General features: G+C 43.6%; 1 long non-coding RNA gene across 1 annotated transcript in view; it reads right to left on the reverse strand.

Annotated features, from left to right (window-relative positions):
- Window positions 1–24354: 24354 nt before the first annotated feature.
- The window catches only part of LOC141091843 (uncharacterized), a 377478-nt gene continuing 376592 nt past the window's right edge, over window positions 24355–25240 (reverse strand). The window contains exon 6 of the long non-coding RNA XR_012232603.1: window positions 24355–25100. This is a non-coding gene — a long non-coding RNA (uncharacterized lncRNA). The remainder of the gene's footprint in view (window positions 25101–25240) is intronic.

Here is a 25240-nt window from a genome sequence, read left to right on the forward strand (position 1 = left end):
GTAGTCAGGATCAAAAACATATTTTCCCCCTTAATACCAAAAAATATTGTTCTATGAAATAATTCATTTATCAAAACCAAAATTAAAAATAATTAATGTATAAATTATGTGAATTTATACTTGCTTATACCATTATTTGTCTGAAGATGTGTAACCATCAAAATTAATTTGAATATCATAAAATTATCCTTTGGAAAAATTAATTTAAATGTAGTTTAAGATTAACACACTTGGACAGAGAAGGAAGGTCCACTATTCCCAGATGCAGCTGGTGAATACCAGGCTCTGTGCTGGTGCCTGTTTAAAAGAGCTAAAGCTGATAAGGAAAGAATAGATTTTCTTCCTAAACTATTTTCTATTTTGTTGTGCGATTGCACTTATCCACAATTAACTAAATCAAGAAATAATAATTACTATAGAAATATAGAAATATATGTTGTATAGATAATATTTCATTATGTATCTTAATATTCTAATAATTTCCTAAAGATAAAAGCTTTTGGGGTTTTTTTTTTCTTTCCTCATTCAGAATCCTGAGGCCTCATACAAACATATCACATTACTCGCTCAGCAGCTGCTCATACACTCAGTCACTGTCACTCAGACTGTGTCACATATTAACTTTAAACCAAATACCTCACATATGAAGGTGTGATGAATACACGTGTTTTAACCCAAATTATCCTAATTATCAATGCATTGTAAACTATTTCAATTTAGTCTCTTAATATTTCTTTGAATATTCCCCAAATACACATGACATAAATATATGTATATGTATACTTGACATTTAGGCCTGGAAAAAAAAATTCCATTGCTTTGCAAAAGTTGAGACCCCCTTTAAAATTCTTTTCCTAAGGAACAGGGACATAGTATACTGGTATACTTGTATTATTAGAACAAGGTTCAAATTCCCCTGCTGTGGTTGTCATTCAAACCATGCAGTAAAGCACACACCCAGAACATTTTAAAAAGCAATTAGTTATTTCCTTTTAAGGGTTAGATATAAAATCATGCAATTATTGCAACATCCTGTGTAAATAAAGGCATAAATCCTTGGAAGAGAATTTTTCTCGATTAAGTCCTGCTTTGAAATGAAAATTCTAAGGAAACATAAAAAATAAGGTTAATATCATATTCATATTCTAAATATTATTACTGATGTAGATTTTAATTTTCATTAAAAAATACAGTTCTACTATTTCTACTTCTACAAACACTCTATATATACTGTATGACTATGTATATATCCACAAACCATAAAACTACAGGATTATACTCTATAAAATAATTACATATAACTCACTAATTGTATAACACTGTTACACAATATATATATTACTTTTTCTAGCCAATTCCTACACCCATACTTATTTCTCTGCAAAAAATATCCTGAAAGGTTCTTGCCATTTTAAAGCTGATAGATTCTTGGAGCAGAGTATTCAGTTTACAGGCCATGATGTCACTCACCACCTGTTTCTGTCTGTTAAATTCGGCCATCTTTGTTACAGAAAGAAAATCAGAACTAATCATTTTTCTTAATTCCATTTGTGTCTTTTCGGTGTTCCTTTGCATCATTCCATATGGCTTATAACAAACATGTGATTTTCTTTTTCTTTCTTCGTAGATTTGATTTTGGGGAAATCTCATTTTAGAAGGCTTTGCTAATACAGGCTTCTGATAAGATTTTACTCTGCCTGTCTTTACAAAATTAGCACAATTTACTTTCCTCTCACGATTCTCGTGTTTTCTGGCAAAATCAAGGGATTGCGCACATTCAAACAAAGAATCTTTTTGTGACGCAATAACACGAGATGCAGGATTTAGAAACCAAAATTTGCTTACAAAACTCCTTATGAGGGACGGTGTTTTGACATTCTCACTCAGCATTTTGTACAAACGTTCATATATGGACATGAACGTAAAAATACATTCCTTCCGACCAATTCTTAATTTTTGAAGAATATCAATATCTGGATGATTTTCATTTGATGAACAAAAAATGAGAATTTTTAATCTGTCTTTATCAGTTAAATTCTCATGTGTTTCACCAGATAACTTTAAAGACAATCTCCTAGCAAAATTTACAGGGATCCACATTTTGAACAACTGATTCTTCTCCTCGTTAGATAAATCAAATTTATCAGAACAACTTTCAAAGATCTCAGAGTTTCTACAAACATCTATTTTGTTGTCATGAGCAGGAATTATTTGGCATATTTTTATCAAATTCTTCCTCACGCTACTTCGGATTTGGGCCTGTGAGTCTTCTATTTTTAGTGGTACGTCTTTCCCTTGTACGTCCTCTACGTCAGTTCTGAAGTCTCCTCCTACTTCTCCATCTTGTTCCACGTCTGCAAGGTCACCTTCAATGGCTGCTACAGACACTTGATTACAGTCAATCTCCCTAACTTTACAGCCAATCTCGAGAACATCACAACAATCATTTTTGGATTTCTCTGACACAGATCTATGAAATATATCTACCATCTGTAGAATATTTTTTAATCTCTCTCTTTCTCTATTGAAAAACTTAGAATCTAACCTCTGATTCTCGAGTTCACACTCGGCATATAAACTCAACCATAAAACTTCTGAATTAGAATTGTCTACAGACTTAAATTTCAATTTACTCTGCTTAGCAAGACAATTAATTACATCCATTTCTCTTACCTTGAAATTTCTCAGCTTGTTTCTTTGATAGACAACGCTGGGCTCTTGTCTTCACCCTTCTTGGCTTCAGCACGTATGGCACTTTGGCACTTGTAGTACTTCTCAATCTATCTGGCAATTCTTACTTCTAGGTTCTATGTGATTCTTGTAAGTAGTGGAATTCCCGATAACTTGCACATATGATTTGACGTTAGCAAAGTCCAATCCCCCGTGTGGGCAAGTTGAGGGAAATCCGCAAAAAAGTACAAAAATTCAGATCTGGTTGGCTCTCCAATGTAAAATAATGCATATCCTGTAAAATACTCAGGACTAGTTACCAGATAAAAATATAGTGGTTTATTTGGATTCTTCCATCAAAGAAAGGTTATTACAGAAAAACAGGTGAATAAAAATAAGTGAAAGAGAGATTGTCCATTAGATCATGCTCTGAGATCCCACATGGCAAAAGCAACATGTATTCTTCTTCTCTCCGGGATCTCACATGGCAAATGGCGTCTGTCTCTCAGTTCGGCTTCTTCGTAATAAAGTAACATACCAGCTGTTGAGTTATGTCATCTTGCGTCTGTGTCTCATGATGGTGAGGGAAGAAGAAGAGCGACCTCTACAGTTAGCCATGAATTATATACGTCTCCTAAAGCACGTGGTCTCTACATATATGGAGCTGTCTTTCTACCATGAGCCAAGCTTAAAAATAGCCTATGTCATGTAAGCTAAAGCATTCTACAGAACTGGGTCTTATAAGAAATTAACGGATTATTAATATTTAACATCCTCCGCCACTTAAAAAAAAAAAGGCCCTAGTCTCACTTTATGCCATTGCTGCGTGGTAATTTCCCACGCAGCAATGGCATAAAGTGAGACTAGGGACTTTTTTTTTTTTAAGTGGTGGAGGAATACAGTGTGGAAGGATACCTACCTTCCGTCATTGGATTCCTGCAGCCCGTAGAGAGCGGCAGCATCAGCTGATGCTGCAGTTCTCTACCCAAGATCGTCGTGGGACACACTCGTGGACTGCTTCGGATCATGGGTGAGTATTTTTGTGGTTTGTTATGTTAATATTTATTCCGTAGACGACAATGGCTTCGGGGAACAATGTGACAAGGATTGGTAAGTACGTTACTCTATGTTATATGTACTGTATGTCTATGTATGTATTGTATGAATGTATTGTATGTAGCATGCATGTAGTATGTATGTAGTATGTATGTAGCATGTAGTATGTATGTAGCATGCATGTAGTATGTATGTAGCATGCATGTAGTATGTATGTAGTATATATGTAGCATGTAGTATGTATGTAGCATGCATGTAGTATGTATGTAGTATGTATGTAGCATGTAGTATGTATGTAGCATGCATGTAGTATGTATGTAGCATGCATGTAGTATGTATGTAGTATGTATGTAGCATGCATGTAGTATGTATGCAGCATGCATGTAGTATGTAGCATGTATGTAGTATGCATGTAGTATATATGTAGTATGTATGTTACATGTAGTATATATGTAGTATGCATGTTGCATGCATGTAGTATATATGTTGTATGTATGTTGCATGCATGTAGTATATATGTAGTATGTATGTTGCATGCATGTAGTATATATGTAGTATGTATGTTGCATGCATGTAGTATATATGTAGTATGAATGTAGCATGTATGTAGTATGTAGCATGTATGTAGCACGCATGTAGTATGCATGTTGCATGTAGTATATATGTAGTATGTATGTTACATGTAGTATATATGTAGTATGCATGTTGTATGTATGTAGCATGTATGTAGCATGTAATTTTTTTTTTTTTTTACATTCAACACATTAGCCGGATGATGGGACTACTACTGTCCCATCATTGGCTAATGTGTCAATCACTGTCATGGTAGCAGGCATCGCCCGATGGGACTTGTAGTCCCATCGGACGATGCCTGCACAGACCCCCGAAGCCTGCACAGACCACCGGCAGGCCGGCACAGCCCCCCGGAGCCTGCACAGACCACCGGCAGGCCGGCACAGCCCCCCGGCAGGCCGGCACAGACCACCGGAGCCTGCACAGACCACCGGCAGGCCGTCACAGCCCCCCGGCAGGCCGGCACAGACCACCGGAGCCTGCACAGACCCCCTGGCAGGCCGGCACAGCCCCCCGAAAGGCCCGTACAGACCCCAGAGAGGCTGTACAAGGCAAAAATAGGGTTTTTCTTATTCCGATACCGGAAGTCCCTTAGACTTGAATGGGACTTCCGGTATCGGAATCGGCGATACCGATACTTTTTTTTAAGATCGGTCGATCCATTCCGATCCGATACTTTGAAGTATCGGACGGTATCGCTCAACTCTAGTAGTGACCGGACAGTTCGCAGCAATATGTCCCATCTCTTGGCAGCGGAAACACGGGCCCCTTGCTTAGACCATAGTTCGTTACTCTCGGCCTCGCAGTGCGGACAGTCCCGTTTTCCTCCCCCACTGTCTTAGGGATTTTTCCATCTCCCCTACTCCCTGGAACAGTCTTACCGGTTCCACGTGGAGATGATGAAGAACGAGGTGGGGTAGCGTCGTCTCGGAGTCCTTCTGCCACGGAGTAACGTTCAACCAGATCCACCAGTTGATCTGCCGTCGTAGGATTTCCATGGCTTACCCACTTCCTCAGGGCTGGCGGTAGAGCTCTCAGGTACTTGTCCATGACGACTCTCTGGATTATCTCTGGTGCTGTCAACACCTCGGGTTGTAGCCACTTCTTCGTCACGTGGATCAGGTCGAACATCTGGGACCGCGGTGGTTTATCCGGCTGATAAGTCCATTGATGCACTCTCTGTGCACGGACAGCGGTCGTCACTCCCAGCCGGGCCAAGATCTCGGCTTTCAATTTGTCAAAGTCCTGCGCGGCTTCAGGCTCTAAGTCATAATAAGCCTTTTGGGCCTCACTGGAAAGAAACGGGGCAATCAGGCCGGCCCATCGTGCCTTCGGCCATTTTTCTCGCACCGCCGTCCGTTCAAACGTGGTCAGGTATGCCTCGACGTCATCTTCGGTCGTCATTTTCTGCCAGTACCGACTCACGTGAATCACTCTCGACTCAGCTTCCAGGTTAAGCTCAGGTAAGCTTGCCAAGCGCTGCGCCACCTGCTGGAGAAGCGAACGATTGGTAACTGTCATGTCCACCAACTCCTTCAGCTGGGCCATCATCACCCGATTAGCTTCTTGCTGGACGGCGGTGGACTGTACCAGCGCTTTCACCACGTCCTCCATGCTCATGCTTGCAACGTGTTGCCCGCATTCTCCACCACAATGTGATAAAACACTCCGGGATCGCCTTTGCTGGGGTCAAAGGTCACGTGCGTTCAGCATGAAACTCAGGCGCAGAGCTGGGATTCGGGTGTAACTGACCCTGAGTCAGGTTTATTAACGGTGAAAGCAATGCAAAAGGAAATAAAACATAAAACAAATCCTTGCCTGTCCGGCACTAACTAAACAATGGACAACCTAACTACCAACTGGCAGGCTTCTCCCGTCCAGCCAAACCACAGTTGCAGTGGGCACTGCTTCCACTCACGTGTGTCTCTCACACAGACAGGCTCTCTGTGTTCCCAGGCTGAGACACTCACACAACCACCTGGCATCCTTTTATATCCACCTCCCATTATCCATTAGTAAGCAGGTGCGATACTGACCAGACTAGGCCACATAGGAAAGGAATCTGGGTGAGATATACCTGCCCTCATCCACTATTCCCACATGATTCTCACAGTATATAGTGCTAGTGTGTCTGTATATACTGCTGTGTATATGGGGCTAGTGTGTGTATATATGCTGTGTATATAGGGCTATCGTGTGTATATACTGCTGTATATATAGAGCTAGTGTGTGAGTATATGCTGTGTGTATAGGGCTAGTGTGTGTGCATATTCTGTGTATATAGGGCTAGTGTGTGTATGTATATGCTGTGTATATAGGGCTAGTGTGTGTGTGTGTGTGTGTGTGTACAGTATATAGGGCTAGTGTGTGTCTATCTTGCTGTGTATACATGTATGTGATTATAGGTATTTTATTCAGTGTACATGCATGAGGGGGTGTCCCTGACAAATTTCCTGCACAGGGGCCCATTGCTGTTTGTGTCCGCCCCTGCTCAGGTTATATGACTGACATCACCTGTTGGAAACGTTGGACACTCAGTGTGTGGATGGTCATGTTGACGGAGTGGTTCCCACTTCTTCCTGGTCTTGGGGTGAACTTTGTGCAGTGTATGAAGCAGCTTGAGGCTGGGGGAACAAGATGGGGGATGTGGCCTCTAACAAGATGGGGGATGTGGCCACTAACCTGTGCTGGTAACTTGCTCTTGTGCCCGCTTTCTCTTAAGCTGCCCCCATGCCTCTAGGTCACCGGGTCTGTCTGTCTGCTTCAGTTCGCCGCAGCGTCAGCGCTTTGGGTGCATAGTGCACTGCCCCCCTTGATGCTCACACGCTCACAGCTGAGGACTCACTCATGCTTTGCGTTTTTTTTCCCTCAGCTTCTGGCCAGGTTCACTGTCTAAATATTGCCTCCTCTTCCTGGGTAATGGGGCCTGTTCGTTCCCCTATTACTTCCCCCGGGAAACAGGGGACGCAGCCTTGACAGTCACCGGGTCTGTCTGTCTGCTTCAGTTCGCCGCAGCGTCAGCGCTTCGGGTGCGTAGTGCACTGCCCCCCTTGATGCTCACACGCTCACAGCTAGGGACTCACTCATGCTTTGCGTTTTTTTTCCCTCAGCTTCTGGCCAGGTTCACTGTCTAAACATTGCCTCCTCTTCCTGGGTAATGGGGCCTGTTCGTTCCCCTATTACTTCCCCCGGGAAACAGGGGACGCAGCATTGACAGTTCCGGACCCGTTGCAGCACAGGTACCTGCAGCCCGGTCATCCCGACTCCGTACGTTTCTGGCCAATCAGTTCTTTAATGCAAGCATCATAGAAGGCATGTTCTTCCAATTTTCAAGAAAAAATTGTACATTACATCCAGAACAGTTTCGCTTTAAAGGACTTTGTGGCTTATATCAATCCACAAGATGACTGGTTATTTCTGAAGGTAGTGGAGCTGGTCAGATTGACAGAAGGGTTGTGAATCCTCTTTCTGAGCTCCCTCTGGTGGTTACTGGAGGTAACGGAGCTGATCTGATTAACAGAGGCTTGCCACCTGATAATGAGGACGACGATTGGAGATCTGGGGTTTCAGATTGGGATGTAAGACAGCCGACTCCCTCTATCCCTGCTGGTGATTTTATTCTTGCCTCCTGAGGTCTGATGTTTCCAGCTCAGTCCCTGCACATTCAGCTAAGTGTTCATTTGTTATTCTGTTTGCATTTGATCTGATTTAGTTTATCTCTGCTTTGTGCGGGTCAGCCAGCTCCGGCTGGGGTTGTGCTGAATCACCGCCCATATGTTACTGCATGTGCCAGTTTGTTTTTGTCCCTTATTAGATTGGCCTCTTTTTGCTTTGCTTTCAGAATATACCAGAGTGCTGATATAGTGGGCAACGTCGTGCGACTTCAGTGTCTTTTGTATCAGACGTGTTGGACTTTTCACAGGGTTTTTTGCGTGATTCCAGACAGTGTCTTTCCTTTCCTGTCCTGTCTAGTTAGTGTGGGCCCCATCATTTACTCAGTCTATTTTCCTGCCTGCGTTTGTGTTTTCATCTAGTCTCACCGACAATATATGTTTGGGGGCTATCTATTCCTTTGTGGTCTGCTCTGGGGCAGTTTAGACTTCCCCTTTCTTGCTTTAGGCTTTGCTAGCTCTACGGCTGTGCCGAGGCATCTAGGATCATCGTAGGTACGCTCCACAGCTACTGCTAGTTGTGTGGATAGGATCAGGGGTCTGCAATCCGCTTAATTACCAACCTCTCTGGTTTTCTGTGGCTTAGCTTGGGCTTGCTCTCTTCCTCGGTGACCCAATCATAACAGGCTCCTTTTTGACATCATTGTCCAACAAGTTTAATATTAGTAGGTGATGGCTTGTCTGAATCCAGCCCACGAACACCAGGCTTCAGTAGTTACGAGTCCTGGCCCCGTGAACTTCCAGGTGCTCTTCCTCTGGCTCTTCTAGTCATGATTTATTCTAGAAGATTTTGGCTTTGTTATCCAGAGATACAACACCGCCCAAGAGTTCACCCTCTGCTCCTCAGACTTTCTATCTGCTCAGTGACTGCCTCTAGGCAGAAGATGATGATGGTGGTAGTAGCAGCCATAACAACTTGAAACAGAAGTATTTTTACCAAGATACCACACTGTTCAATATGAGGCCTGCATTTCTACCCCAAAATAGTGTTACAAGGGTAACAGACAGCAAATACAGTGGAATGTAGGCCTGAATTGCCACAATTTGTAGTCCACAAATACATCAGACGTCTGACAGTGATACCTGACTCTTCAATATGTGGAATAAAAAAGTCTTTAAAAAATAACCAGACTCTGGAAGACCTAACAGTTGGACTGGCAACTTCCATCATGTTGGTGTTATGTGGAACGGTTGCCCGCCTTCTGTCTGCAACCACCACACAGGTTCTTCCTGCCTGAAGGGGTGCTATGCCTCCCCCTGTGTGTTGTTGTCCTCGCTCTACTTGTCCTTCTGCCAGGTTAGGTCAGTTACTATATCATCCACCACCTCATCTTCCACTTCCGCACCCTGGTCCTACTTCTGACTTCCCGGCAAATGTGTCTCATCATCGTCCACCTTTTTAGACCGTGGTTGCTCAAATATTTGGGCATCGCTACATGGAATCTCATATTATCCCCGCTTCAAGTGGACCTGGCGATAGGCACAATCTATAAATGGAAAAGTGCACAGCTCTTTGGAGTGTCCGAGTGTGGGATCAGTTGTCTCAGGGCACACAGCATGGTGGGAGGAAGGAGGATCAGGGTGAGGAATATACGGTCCAGAATCACGGCTACTCAGACTTGACCGTGTGTAAGACAGGGTGCTGGTGGCCATGTAACTTGAAGTATTATCCGCTATCCAACCAACAACCTTTTCACACTGCTCTGGCTTCAATAGTGCTGTCTTGCTTCGGTCCCCTAGGACTTCGGACACTAAGGTCCAGCGAGAAGATGTGGGTGTTTTTGGTGGCCCAATTTCAACTTGTCCATGGCCTCGGCCTTGGCAGGCACCATCACCATCATGTTCACTTCCCTGTCCCCTGCCACGCGCCTTGACCATTGTAAATGGACTAGAATATTTTACACATTTTACAAAAATGTCTTTTTGGTTATCCAATTGGTGCCACTAAGTACCATAACAGACAGCAAAAACACTAGAATATGTAGGCCTAAAATGCCCAAATTTGTAGCAGACGGATGTATGAGGTGTGTCACAGATATTACACACTGTAAAATATGTGGCCTGTTTTTTTTAAAAAAGCAACATAGTGCTGTATATAACTTGAGTAACAGACAGGAAAACACAGGAGTACCTGCCTAAAATTCCCAAATTTTTAGCACATGGATGTGTGAGGCGTGTCACAGATATACCACACTCTTAAATATGTGGCCTGTTTTATTTAAAAAATCAACATAGTGCTGTTTATCACTTGAGTAACAGACAGGAAAACACAGGAATACCAGCCTAAAATGCCCACATTTTTAGCACACGGATGTATGAGGCGTGTCACAGATATATCACACTGTAAAATATGTGGCCTTTTAAAAAAAAAAAAAAAAGCAACATAGTGCTGTATATAACTTGAATAACAGACAGGAAAAACAGTTGAATACCGGGTATGTGCACACGGTGCGTATTCTGCTTTGGAATTTTCTGCGCAGATTTCACTAAATCTGCAGGTCAAATGACCTGCATATTTCCTGCGTACTTTTCCACTGAGGTTTTCCACCTGTGGATTTCTAGAATGGAGCAGGTGGAAAATTGCACCAAAAGCGCACAAAAGAAGTGACATGCTGCTTTTTTCATTCTGCACCAAATCCGTGCAGAAAAAAAAGCAGCATGTGCACAGCGGATTTTGTTTCACATAGGCTACAATGGTGCTGTACATCGCATGCCGTTCTGCTGTGTATATGCAGGGCCAAATCTGCTGCGTATATGCAGCAGAAAGGTACCGTGTGCACATAGCCTAAAATGCCCAAACTTGGAGCACGCAGATATATGAGGCCTGACATGGAGCTACCACACTGCCAAATATGTGGCCTGGATTTTTTTATGCAAAATAGTGCTGTATATAACTAGACTGACAGACAGCAAAAAAAAAAAGGTGTTTAGGCCTAAAATGCCCAAATTTTTAGCACATGGATGTATGAGCCATGTCATAGATATACCACACTGTAAAATATGTGGATTTTTTTTTCTTTTTTATGCTAAATAGTGCTGTATATAACTAGAGTGACAGACAGGAAAAAACTGGAATACCGGCCTAAAATGGCCAAAGTTGGACCACGCAGATATATGAGGCCTGGCATGGAGATACCACACTGCAAAATATGTGGCCTGTTCTTTTTTATGCAAAATAGTGCTGTATATAACTAGACTAACAGACAGCAAAAAAATGGAATTTAGGCCTAAAATACCCAAAGTTTTGCACACGGATGTATGAGGCGTGTCACAGATACACCACACTGTAAAATATGTGGCCTGTATTAGGGATGAGCGAGCATATTCGTGGGTACTTGTTACTCGGCGAGTAATGCGGTACTTGTGGTACTCAAATAATAGCGGGTATTTCACTACTCACCTCGCTATTCAGTTCTCCCGCCCAGCAGTTGCCAATCACAGTAATGCCGCACCCTTCTTGGTTGTGGGCAGCATTACTATGATTGGCTGGCCGCCCAGCGTCCTATGAGTCATCATAGCCTGGCACTAAGCCCTGCCACCGCCATTTTCTGCACATTGCATGCAGAACACCGCTAGTGTAGGGAGAGTGTGAGCAGCTGCTAGGGAGAGTTGTGTTTTTGGTTCAAATAAGCCAGAAATCCTCTGTGAAACCCAAATGCTTTTTTCAGAGCTGAAAGTATTAGGTCAGGTGGGACTGAGTAGTGACCGTTTTCCCAGCTTTTTTTTAGGTCACATTTACCCCTGCAGGGCAGGTTTTTTGTGCAGTTGCGGTGCTGTGTTCACAGCTAGTAGGATGCACGCACGGTACTGTACAACTGACACGCAGCCAGCACCGCTGTCTTGTGTGGTGTCTGGGCTGCATATTCTTGCCTTACACCTCAGGGCAATTTTTTAGTGGCAGCACCACTGTCTTGTGTGGTTACAGGGGTGCGTAATCTCACCTTAAACCTTAGGGCAATATTTTTCTGCTGCTGCGTTGCTGTTTGTAAAACACAAAGCAGTACTAGGCTGTAGTGCTACCTTCCACAAATCACTAACTGCTCCTTGTTCCCCAATATCTGCATCTGAACATCTGCAACTATGGCAGGAAAACCCAAAATTCCGAAAAAGGCTGTTGTGAAGGGACAGGGAAGTGGACGTGGGGTCATTGTTGCCCAACAAGGCACAGAGTCTGGGAGATCGAAGATGGTTGATGCATCTAGGTTCCTGGCGAAGTTTCCCAGTCTGGAACATAAACAGGCCTGGAAGCCAGAAGAACAAGAGCAGATACTGTCTAGGATGGCTGATAAGGCCTCAACGAAATGTTCTAGCAGCACCCAATCGTCCATGACAAAACAGTCTACTGTCCATACAGATAACGCTGGGTCATCCTATTCGCAACCTGTTCCTAGTTCATCACCCGGTCAGGAGTCACAGGAAACATTTGACCCCAACCTTGGTCACTCCGAGGATCTGTTTGATCCATTTCCTTGCACTGCCTCGGGCCTCTCACCACGCAACATTGAAGAGGAACGTGAGGGGGTATCGTCTGTTGAAGATGGCCAAATATTTGAAACCCCACGTCCAGAAGAAAGCCACTTTCATCCACGTGATATACCGGGTGAAGAGGTGGAGGCTGATGGTGATGACACACAGTTGCCATCTGGCCAGTCGCCAATATCGACACGGAAGGAGAATGACATGGACGACGAGGTGGTCGATGATGAGACCACCGATCTGACCTGGGCTGTTGACACGCATAGCCAACACAGCAGCACAGAGGATGAAGGTGGATACATAGCACCAACAAAGGCACCAAGGGCTACTGGTTTGAGCAGAGTGCGAACTGTGTCAACTGTTGACAAGAGCAATCCCTCTGTGCCCCAAGTCAAGGCAAGGGTGCATTCAGCCGCTGTCTGGAAGTTTTTTTCCAATAGTCCTTTTGAACCAAATGTCATCTGTAGCATCTGCCATAGGAAGCTGAGCAGAGGCAAGGGCAAAGGCAACCAAAGTACCACCAGTATGCGGAAACACATGGCAGCGAAGCACCCTAGTCGGTGGGCTGAACAACAGGGTACCAAATCAATGTCTGAGACTGCGGGTCAAACCACAGCCATGTCGCCTGTGATACGTCCTTTCCAATCTGCTGGGCAGGAAGCAGGTGATCATCATACCTCTTGCGCACAAGCTGCGGTTGTACAGACACAGGCCACAACAAGCTCATCCACTTGTTTGTCCCAGGAAAGTGTCCAATAGTCCGTGCCCCAGATGTATGAAAGGAAGCGTAAATACCAAGCCACACACCCACAAGCACAAATGCTGAACGTGCACATTGCCAAGTTACTAGCCATGGAGATGTTGCCGTTTAGGCTTGTGGGGACACAGTCTTTCCATGATCTTTTGGCTGTGGCTGCCCCACGATACTCGGTTCTCAGCCAGCACTATTTTTACCAGTGTGCCATCCCCGCGTTACACCAGCACAACTTAAACAATCTAAAGCGGGCTCTCACCAATGCTTTAACCAGGAAGGTCCATCTTACAACAGACACATGGACAAGTACTTGTGGCCAGGGACGATACATCTTTGTCACAGCACACTGGCTCAACCTGGTGGAGGGTGGGACAAAGCCTCAAACTGGACCATCAACACATGTCCTACCGACGCCACGAATAGCGGGCCCAACCTCAATCAGGGTTTCCGCCTCATCATATACATCCATTCTCCCCTCTTCCTCCTCCTCCGCCTCGTCATCCTATGCTGAATTACCATCCACATCACTCCCAAGTTGGGAGTTGTGCAGAAGCGCATCGGCAAAGCGGCAAAACGCTCTGCTGAAGCTGATCTGCTATGGTGAAACACCACATACTGCAGCAGAGCTGTGGCTCTCCCCACTGCAACTCCAACCTGGTCTGGTTGTTTGCGACAATGGGCGTAACCTGGTGGCGGCTTTAAAGCTCGGGAAGCTGGTACACATGCCATGCATGGCTCACATGCTGAACCTAGTGGTGCAGAAATTTATAAAAACATACCCTGACTTGCTGCACCTACTTGACAAGGTGCGCCGTATTTGCGCCCATTTCCGCCACTCCTCAACTGCTGTTGCCGGTCTTGCAGCGCTTCAAAAGCAATTGAATTTGCCAGACCACAGACTCATTTGACACATGCCAACACGGTGGAACTCAACATATCATATGTTGGCAAGGGTAAGTGAGCAGCAGATGGCACTTTCTGAATACCAACTTAAACATGCCCGTCACACTGAGAGTCAGCCAAGACACATAACAACTGTCGAGTGGGTGTGGATCGCTGATATTTGTGAGGTGCTTGATAACTTTAAGCACTGCACAAAGCTTGTGAGCGGTGATCAGGCTATTATCAGCGTAACCATCCCTATGCTATGTCTGCTGAAAAAATCGCTGCAGAATCAAAAAATTGAATCTTTGTGTGCCCAGCAGCTGGGTATGGAGCAAGATTTCACAATGGGTGATCCTACCCAGCCCAGCCAATATCATCAGGTTGCATTGGGGGATGAAGATGATCATGAAAATGAGGAGGGAGAGGACTTCTTTTTCAGTGGTACCGAGGGGACACCTCATGCTACAGAGGGGAATCCCAACCCCAGCTTCATGTCTGTCCAGCATGGGTGGGCTGAAGAGGAAGAGGTGGAGGAGAGTCAGTGAGAGGAGAGGATGGGTATTGTTCCTCCTTCTGGGGTCACAGAACATTTGCCTCTTTGCAGCTTGGCACACATGGCACACTTCATATCTGACTGTCTGTGCCAAGACCCTCGCGTAATCCACATTTTCAATAGCAACCTATACTGGTTGGCCACCTTTCTAGACCCATGGTACAAGGACAAATTTCCTTCGCTACTGTTGCAGTCACCAAGGGGTTTCACAATGGAATCCTTCAAGAAGGCCGTTGTCGATGATTTGATGACAACAGCACCCTCAGACACCACTGCTAGCAGAGATACCAACTCTGTGCAACAGCATGCAATAATGGGGTGAGATACACCAAGCAGGTCCAAAAGAGGTGGTGGTAAAATGTCCACAAACTGGGCTGTCTTCAATAAACTGGCTCATCACCAAGGACTAGCTGGAACAGTAGCAATGTCAAGGAGGGAGAAGTTGAACAAGATGGTCAACGACTATCTAAGTGACCATACCTGCGCCCTTCCTGACGCTTCTGTACCATTTAATTACTAGGTATCCAAGCTGCATAGTTGGCCCGACCTCTCCTTCTGTGCCTTGGAGGTGCTGGCCTGCCCTGCTGCTAGTGTGATGTCAAAGCGTGTTTTCAGTGCCGCTGGGGCAATCATCACAGATACACGCACCCGGTTGACAACAGAGAATGCAGACAGGCTGACTCTGATAAAACTTAACAAGGACTGGATTTCACAACAGTATTTAAGCCCTCCAGATGACAGTATCCCAACCAAAAGTTACCCAACATGTTATTTTTTTTAGATTGGTGATCACATCAATCGCTTCCCAGACAAGCCCCTTTTCTTCTTCTTACACATTTTCAAAACCTGCTTTTGACCCATGTACCTCATGGTCAATAAGCTAAAAACAATGTTACATTAATTAATATTTACCATCGGAGGCACTTGTGATGAGAGTGAAACCCTTCCTCCTTCATCAACCATGGTATCATGCCCCTTGGGCTAATTTTTGGAGACACTATGGCTATGCCTGGACACTGGGCACTGCCACTTCTATGCTAGTAGTCCTAGCTTCATCATAATTGTTTGGTCCTTCAGATCTTTCTTGCTTCCTTCAACAACTATGATACATCCCCTTGGGCTAATTTTTGGAGACACTATGACTATGCCTGGACACTGGGCACGGCCACCTCTATGCTAATAGTCCTAGCTTCATCATAATTGTTTGGCCCTTCAGACCTGTCTTGCTTCCTTCATCAACCGTGATACAGCCCCTAGAGCTAATTTTTTGAGACACTATTGCTATGCCTGGACACTGGGCGCAGCCACCTCTTTGCTAGTAGTCCTAGCTTTATCATAATTGTTTGGCCCTTCAGACCTGTCTTACGTCCTTCATCAATTATGATACAGCCCCTTGGGCTAATTTTTGGAGACACTATTGCTATGCCTGGACACTGGGCACAGCCACCTCTATGCTAGTAGTCCTGGCTTTATCATAATTGTTTGGCCCTTCAGACCTGCTTTGCTTCCTTCATCAACCATGATACAGCCCCTAGGACTAATGTTTTGAAGACACTATATCTATGCCTACACATTGGGCAGTGGCACAACAAGGACAGTAGTCCAAGCTTCATAATTGTGAATCCCTTGTGATGATGATGGGTGGCTTCTTCCTGCGTTAAACATAACATAGCCCCTAGGGCAGTTTGCTAATCTTACACCACTTACACACTTAGCTGTTCGAAGATCGCCTCCATCATCATTCGATCTTACGGCACTTCTGATATATCACTGGCACTGCGTAAGTGGCGTACGAGTCCCGCTCTTCCGGCATAAAGCCACAGGACTTCAAATAGTATTTGTACATTCTAGTGAAGCAGTGGTGTAAAAACAATCATGCAGCCCCTGACCAGGTGCCCCCATGTTATATAAATTTGTTTACAGCATGCATTTTTTAACATTTACACATTTTTTAGCCTTTTCCTCAGCCCCCAGACCGCTTTGTAGGGTCCAGCAGACAATTACTCGCATTTTCCATTGACTTTCATTGGACTCGCTATTCATACCGAATACCCGAGTATTAGGGTATACTCGGTACGAGTATAGCGAGTCCGAATACTTCAGTACTCGCTCATCCCTAGCCTGTATGTATTTTTGGGGGGTTCAGCAAAATGGTGACACGAAATTGTGTAAGACACTCCAAAAAATTTCTACTCTACCGTACCACATAAAAATGAAAGATTTCTCTGCGCACTCAAAAGTGATTTTTGGGACCCCTTTAAAATTGCTGGATTTTCACGCTGTGCTAGGAAAAGGATCTGGCTGTATTTTGCAGTGTCAAAAAGCAAATGGAGAAAAAAAAGGGCTTCTTGGCAAGAAAATAATCTCTATTAACCTGGCAAAAAAAATTTTCCTAGCCAATTATACCTGGGGCTAGGTATATACGATCAATATATGCCATAGGTAGCAGCAGCAGCAGACAGTAATGGAATGGATCCTCTTGATGTTTTTCAATGATATCTATATACACCCATACAGTGCCTGCAGGCGTTGCACTTGTAACATTCTGCTGCAGTGCAGTACAGTTCAACCTCCTCCAGGGGGTGCTGGTGAGGGAAAAAGGGGTTGCACACACACACACACAGTGTAGTAACACAGAGCAACAGCACAGGTGTCACAGGTAACGAAAGAGTGGTCAGACTAGCTGAAGTCAGCAACTGTCAGGAGCAGAAGTACCAAGTGAGAAAGCAAGTGCGTAGTCAGGGACGAGCGAGAAGTCAGGACCTACCAGGAACATGGTATCAGAAACGTAAGACGTAAGCCATTGTCAGGGTACAAGCCAAAGGGTCAAAAGCCAGTTTGTAAAGCATGGTATCAGAACCAGAAAAACCAGAAGCAGAGTCCAGAGATCAAGCTGAGTCGTAAACACGTCCAGGTAATCAGGGGGCAGAAGGAACACTAAAGGAATACACATCAGAGGCACTAGATTGGAAGCTCGCAGTATAGCTGACACTGGCCCGCAGGCTGCAGAGGACTGAAATAGCCCAGCCAGCTCCAGAACGAGGCAGAGGGGATTAACCTCTGCATGACCAGTCCAAAGAGAAGACAGCAGAAAACAAACTCTGAACTGGATCATGACAGCACTGATATGTATAGAGCGACATACAATCCCCTGCCTACCTAACACTGGAACCTATATACTCCAGAATTAGTCCTTAAAAGGACTGATGGTTTAGCTGGATTTGAGTTGCTTAGGATGGTAGACCCCACAATGACTAATAAATCCCCAATCTGACCCTATTTCGGCAGCAGCTCTCCCTACACTATCTCAAATCGGAGATGAAAGTGCCGAACAGGGCGGTGTCCAGTCTTTTATACTGATGATGCTGTGCAGCCAGCCAATCACTGCATGACCACAACAAAGATGGATGCGGTGCTTCAGTACCTGGCAGACAATCTCTGCATCATGATTGGGTCTCTAAAGACCGTCAAATATGCTGGGTGGAGACCCGAGTTCTCGCCAAGTAATCCCGGAAAAGCTTGGTGCTCGTCGAGTACACCGAGTACTGTGATACTCGGGCAAGTAACGAGTAGAGTTGAGCGATACCGTCCGATACTTCAAAGTATCGGATCGGAATGGATCGGCCGATCTTAAAAAAAAGTATCGGTATCGCCGATTCCGATACCGGAAGTCCCATTCAAGTCTATGGGACTTCCGGTATCGGAATAAGAAAAATCCTGTTTTTCCCTTGTACAGCCTCTCTGGGGTCTGTACGGGCCTTTCGGGGGGGCTGTGCCGGCCTGCCAGGGGGTCTGTGCAGGCTCCAGTGGTCTGTGCCGGCCTGCCGGGGGGCTGTGCAGGCTCCGGTGGGCTGTGCCGGCCTGCCGGGGGGCTGTGCTGGCCTGCTGGGGGGCTGTGCAGGCTCCGGTGGTCTGTGCCGGCCTGCCGGGGGGCTGTGCCGGCCTGCCGGGGGGCTGTGCAGGCTCCGGTGGGCTGTGCCGGCCTGCCGGGGGGCTGTGCCGGCCTGCCGGGGGGCTGTGCAGGCTTCGGGGGTCTGTGCAGGCATCGTCCGATGGGACTACAAGTCCCATTGGGCGATCCCTGCTACCATGACAGTGATTGACACATTAGCCAATGATGGGACAGTAGTAGTCCCATCATCCGGCTAATGTGTTGAATGTAAAAAAAAATAAAAAAATTACATGCTACATACATACAACATGCATACTACATACATGCTACATTCATACTACATACTACATACATGCTACATTCATACTACATATATACTACATGCAACATACATACTACATATATACTACATGCATGCAACATGCATACTACATATGTACTACATGCTACATACATACATACTACATATATGCTACATACATACTACATATATACTACATGCATGCTACATACATACTACATACATACTACATATATGCTACATACATACTACATATATGCTACATACATACTACATATATGCTACATACATACTACATATATACTACATGCATGCTACATACATACTGCATGCTACATACATGCTACATGCTACATACATACCACATACATACTACATACATACTACATACATACTACATACATACTACATGCTACATACATACTACATATATACTACATGCATGCTACATACATACTACATGCTACATACATACTACATATATACTACATGCATGCTACATACATACTACATGCATGCTACATACATACTACATGCTACATACAAACCACATATATACTACATACATACTACATGCTACATACATACTACATATATACTACATGCATGCTACATACATACTGCATGCTACATGCATGCTACATACATACTACATACCTACTACATGCTACATACATACCACATATATACTACATACATACTACATACAATACATTCATACAATACATACATAGACATACAGTACATATAACATAGAGTAACATACTTACCAATACTTGTCACATTGTTCCCCGAAGCCATTGTCTTTTACGGAATAAATATTAACATAACAAACCACAAAAATACTCACCCACGATCCGAAGCAGTCCACGAGTGTGTCCCACGACGATCTTGGGTAGAGAACTGCAGCATCAGCTGTTGCTGCCGTTCTCTACCGGCTGCAGGAATCCAATGACGGAAGGTAGGTATCCTTCCGCACTGTATTCCTCCGCCACTTAAAAAAAAAAAAGTCCCTAGTCTCACTTTATGCCATTGCTGCGTGGGAATTTCCCACACAGCAATGGCATAAAGTGAGACAAGGGACTTTTTTTTTTTAAGTGGCGGAGGAATACAGTGCGGAAGGATACCTACCTTCTGTCATTGGATTCCTGCAGCCCGTAGAGAATGGCAGCAACAGCTGATGCTGCAGTTCTCTACCCAAGATCGTCGTGGGACACACTCGTGGACTGCTTCGGATCGTGGGTGAGTATTTTTGTGGTTTGTTATGTTAATATTTATTCCGTAAAAGACAATGGCTTCGGGGAACAATGTGACAAGTATTGGTAAGTATGTTACTCTATGTTATATGTACTGTATGTCTATGTATGTATTGTATGAATGTATTGTATGTAGTATGTATGTAGTATATATGTGGTATGTATGTAGCATGTAGTATGTATGTAGTATGTATGTAGCATGCATGTAGCATGCAGTATGTATGTAGCATGCATGTAGTATATATGTAGTATGTATGTAGCATGTAGTATGTATGTAGTATGTATGTGGTATGTATGTAGTATGTATGTAGCATGTAGTATGTATGTAGTATGTATGTAGTATGTATGTAGTATATATGTAGTATGTATGTAGCATGTAGTATGTATGTAGCATGCATGTAGTATATATGTAGTATGTATGTAGCATGTAGTATGTATGTAGCATGCATGTAGTATGTATGTAGTATGTATGTAGTATATATGTAGTATGTATGTAGCATGTAGTATGCATGTAGCATGCATGTAGTATATATGTAGTATGTATGTAGCATGTAGTATGTATGTAGCATGCATGTAGTATGTATGTAGTATATATGTGTTATGTAGTATGTATGTATGTAGTATGTATGTAGTATGTATGTAGCATGTAGTATGTATGTAGCATGCGTGTAGTATGTATGTAGTATGTATGTAGTATGTATGTAGTATTTTTTTTTTTTAACATTTAACACATTAGCCGGATGATGGGACTACTACTGTCCCATCATTGGCTAATGTGTCAATCACTGTCATGGTAGCAGGCATCGCCAGATGGGACTTGTAGTCCCATCGGACGATGCTTGCACAGACCCCCGGACATCAGCAAAAATATCGGAAGTCGGTATCGGAATTCCGATACAGCAAGTATCGGCCGATACCCGATACTTGCGGTATCGGAATGCTCAACACTAATAACGAGTAGTGGCGAGCACGTTCGTATTAGTCATGGATTCCATCACATATACTTTTTTTTAAGTATAACACTCCTTCTTAGGGCTAATTATAATATATATTAATACTGCTGTTAACATCTATTAGAGAAAGGTAGAAAGGTATTGCTGAAAGGATCGTGTAGGACAGGATAGGGTGAAATGTCCGTCCTTTATGCTGCAGCCTGCAACTGACATCAAAACCTATTATCAGGGCTAATAATATTCTTTTTGTTCTTTATCCGGTAAATTATTCTGAGCAGGGAAATATTATACACCATTTTTAAAACAGCAGTTATGCATCAAAAGCACACAGCCTGACTTGGTTGGATCTCAAAAGCATCGCTATATTGATACTGCACTCACATACGTCCATGTCAGTTGGACGAATTTGCCTGGCATTGTAATACTGCACTTTTTTTGAGCAGTGAAATTTTATTCGGCATTTAGCATGCTACAGTTGTGACTAAAAACCCTACCCAAAAAGAAATTGTTTAAAAAATCTCATTGCGATATTTATACAGCAGTCTGATATGTCCTTCTGAGGTGTGCAAATTTGACTTGCATTGTGAGGGTATGTGCACACGTAGTAAATTCTCCTGCGGATTTGGATTTGCAAAAACCGCACCTCTTGGCAGAAACTGCAGGTGCGGTTTTGCTGTGGTTTTTAAGTGCATTTTTTTGGCTAAATTGTCTGCGGTTTTCTCCTAGAAAAAGATAAAGTTGGACAAACTACACTCCAGAAAAAAAAAGGTGATGTCATTTCCTGCTCCAACCCCCCTAGGCTCCATTTTGCTTTTAACAAACAAATAATGATGAGTGACAGAAATGAGTAGCAGAGTGCCCAGCGGGCTGAAGATTATTGCGTGCAGCGCCTATTGGTCCGCAGGCCATTAAGAATCCTCATGCTGGGGTGTTTGCTGCAAATCCTGATGCAGCACAGAGAGCAGGTAATAGATTAGGGTTTGATTACGTTAGGGTTGCTATTTTTTGGGATAAGGACCGTGATTATGTTTGGGATTAGATTATGGATAGGATTTGGGTTGGTTGGGAATAGAGTTATGGTTGAATTTGAATTAGAGTTGTGATTGGGTTAGGTTATTCATTAGTGTTTGGATTAGTAATAGACTTGGATTGGGTATGGGATTATAGATTGGGTATGGGATTAGGGTTATGGTTGGGTTTTGGATTAGGCTTGTGGTTTGGTTAGGTTTGTGATTAGTGTTTGGATTAGGAACAGATTTCGGATTGGTGTTTTTTGGGAAATCAGACTTTAGATTATGTTTTTGATTATGAATATTTTTGGGCTTAGGGTTAGGAATCATAAAATTGTTCACATGTCTTTGTTTTTGAGTGTGCTGTGTACTAAAAGTATATTTCTATTGCAGACTCAGCAGCAGCGCAGAAGGAGAAAGCGAGGCCATAAATTTTGGGTGCACCCACTCTTGGAGAGTACCGACAAAGGGCATTTTAACGTGCTTTATAACGATTTGAGGAGGTAAGTTGCAAAATAACTCAAGCTATTTTACAATTTAAAATGTGTATTAATGTATGTAATCATTAACTAACCATTTTGTTTATGTTTACTTTACAGTTATCCGGAAAAGTTTGTGTCGTTCTGCAAGCTTCCAATCACCGCCTTCGATAATCTGCTAGAAATCTTGGGTCCTCATCTTACATTTACATACGCTCATGAGGAAGGCGATCACTGCTGAGGAAAGGCTGCTCATAACCTTGTGGTAAGTAAATAATTTTCCGTTTGTATGTCATTACGCCCCTTTCACACATCAGTGTATCTGGTACGTGTCATATTTTGAACATGTAACGGAGACACTGACACAGGTAGACACACTCAAATTAATGGGTCTATGTACATGTCAGCGTGTTTATTTCCAGCTTTCTTTTTACACCAGTGTGTTAGCGACAATATTGAATGCTTCATAGAAGACCTGAAAAGCGGTTTAGGCATCTATAGCGCCCATAAATGCTGACAGGTTACATTACATTTTTGTGTGACATTTCTAATTTTTTTTTTCTTTTCAGGTTTTTGGCCACAGGAGAGAGCTACACATGCCTACACCTCCAATTTAGAGTTGGTAAATCCACCATCTCTCAAATTGTGAGGTGCACATGTGCCGTCATCTGGCAGAAGTTACAGCCCATGGTGATGCCTTCCCCAACCGAGGAGTCTTGGCTGGAGGTCGCAGCAGGCTTTCAGTCTGTGGCCAATTTCCCAAACTGCATAGGTGCAGTTGATGGTAAACATGTAAGAGTGCAGAAGCCACCACGATCAGGATCACGCTTCTTTAATTATAAGAAATATTTTTTGGTGGTCCTGATGGCGGTGGCTGATGCACATTACAAATTTGTTGCCATCGACGTTGGTGCTTATGGCAGTACTGGGGATTCTCGGGTGTTGCGAACATCACATGTTGGACAGCAAATTCTTCGAGATTGTGGAACGCTCCCAGCCCCAAGACCTTTACCGGTTCCACACATCCAGTGCCCTTTGTGATGGTATCGGATGAGGCCTTTCCCTTAATGACAACCCTGCTGCGCCCATACCCACGAAGGGGACTGAATGCCTGGCGGAGGATTTTTAATTATCGGCTGAGTCGTGCACGCAGATATGTGGAATGCACCTTCGGGATCATGACTAGTCAGTGGAGGATCTTTCACACTGCCATCCAGTTGGATCCAGACACCATTGACACCATGATTAAGGCCTGCTGTCTACTCCACAACTACTCTCATGAGTACAGCTCTGAGGTAGATGTGGAGTACAAGCAGCCACAATGTAATCCAGTGTGCAATGTGGGAAGGCCAATCCAACTCGGGTGTGCGTGTGAGAGAAACCTTTACTGACTATTTTATGAGTCCAGAAAGTGCCGTGCACTGGCAAAACTCCTGTGCTGGTGTTGGGCAGCCTAAACAGCAGTGAAAGATAAAAGAAGAAGATTGAGCGGCAGCAAAGAAGGGCCCGTGTTTTTTTTTGTTTGTTTTTTCATTGATAACAACATAGTTTCTATGTATCATTACGCAATAAAAATTATTTGAATTGATAATTTTATGGTCATCATTTTTAAATTTGCACTAAGTGAGATTTAGTTTAAGAAATTGTAAATATCATTCTACGTCCCATAGTCCCGTGAACTTACACCATCATACTTTTCCTCTACCCAATAGTGTTGTCATGATGTAGCCATGACACTGGCCGTATGTAGCCGTAGTGTAGCCCCCTTATAATTTTTGGAAAGAACATAAAGTAAATTTAACAATAAAAAATTTATTAGAGAAACAGTTAACTTAATGACAAACATTGTCAGTCATTTTTCAATTTGAAAGATAACAGATGGCCACAAACATTTTGGACCAACAACCAAAAGGCCAACCACAAACTTTATTATTTAGTTCAAATTCTGGTACTGTGGGTAGTACCCATAGTTTGTAGCAGCATCCTGATTGTAACTTGGATTTGTTGCGGGTCCAAGCAGCTCACTACTGTATGGGCGAATGGCTTGATATTGTTGGTTTTGTGGCTAACCTTGTTTTTTTTTATCGGAATAAGCCGAAAACAGACATCAAAATGTCATCATACGGCAAAATTGGTGTGGGATCAAGCAAAGCTGTAAGCGACATTTGGACCAGGCTAGTGAAAATGTTCTGCTGATCCGGGATCAGAGAGCGAGCCTTGTTAGCTATTTGTAAGGCAAAAAAAATCAAATTCGTCTTCCGTGGTTGACTTTTTTTTATCAAGGCTAGCGTCTCATTTGCCACTTTTATTGTTTTATCCTCGGTTTTTTTTTGGGATTTTTTTTGATTTGGCTCTCCTGACACCGGCCCGCCAGCCCTTCCTCTAACAACTGTTTCGGCTACAACAGAATGTTCAGCAGCAGCGGACGACGATGCGCCAGCATCTGCTGACAATGGGGCACCACCAGAACCATCTTCACCAGCTGAAGAACAGGTCACAGCAGATCCAGTTGAAGGTCCTGATGCTTCTTCTGATTCTTCCTCTGCCGGAGGGACAATGTTGCCTTGAGTGCTGTTTGCGGAAAAAAAAAAACATTGCCATGTTTACATGCTTCATAGCAGCAATGATTTTGAGGCAGCAAAAAAACGCTCATCCGCACATATTGATAACCCATAATCATGATAATGCAGAATCAAAGCATAATCTCAATA

Source organism: Dendrobates tinctorius, unplaced genomic scaffold (genome assembly GCF_039654945.1).
Source record: "Dendrobates tinctorius isolate UK_male_01 unplaced genomic scaffold, ASM3965494v1 ptg000003l, whole genome shotgun sequence".
In the NCBI taxonomy this organism is placed as follows: domain Eukaryota; kingdom Metazoa; phylum Chordata; class Amphibia; order Anura; family Dendrobatidae; genus Dendrobates; species Dendrobates tinctorius.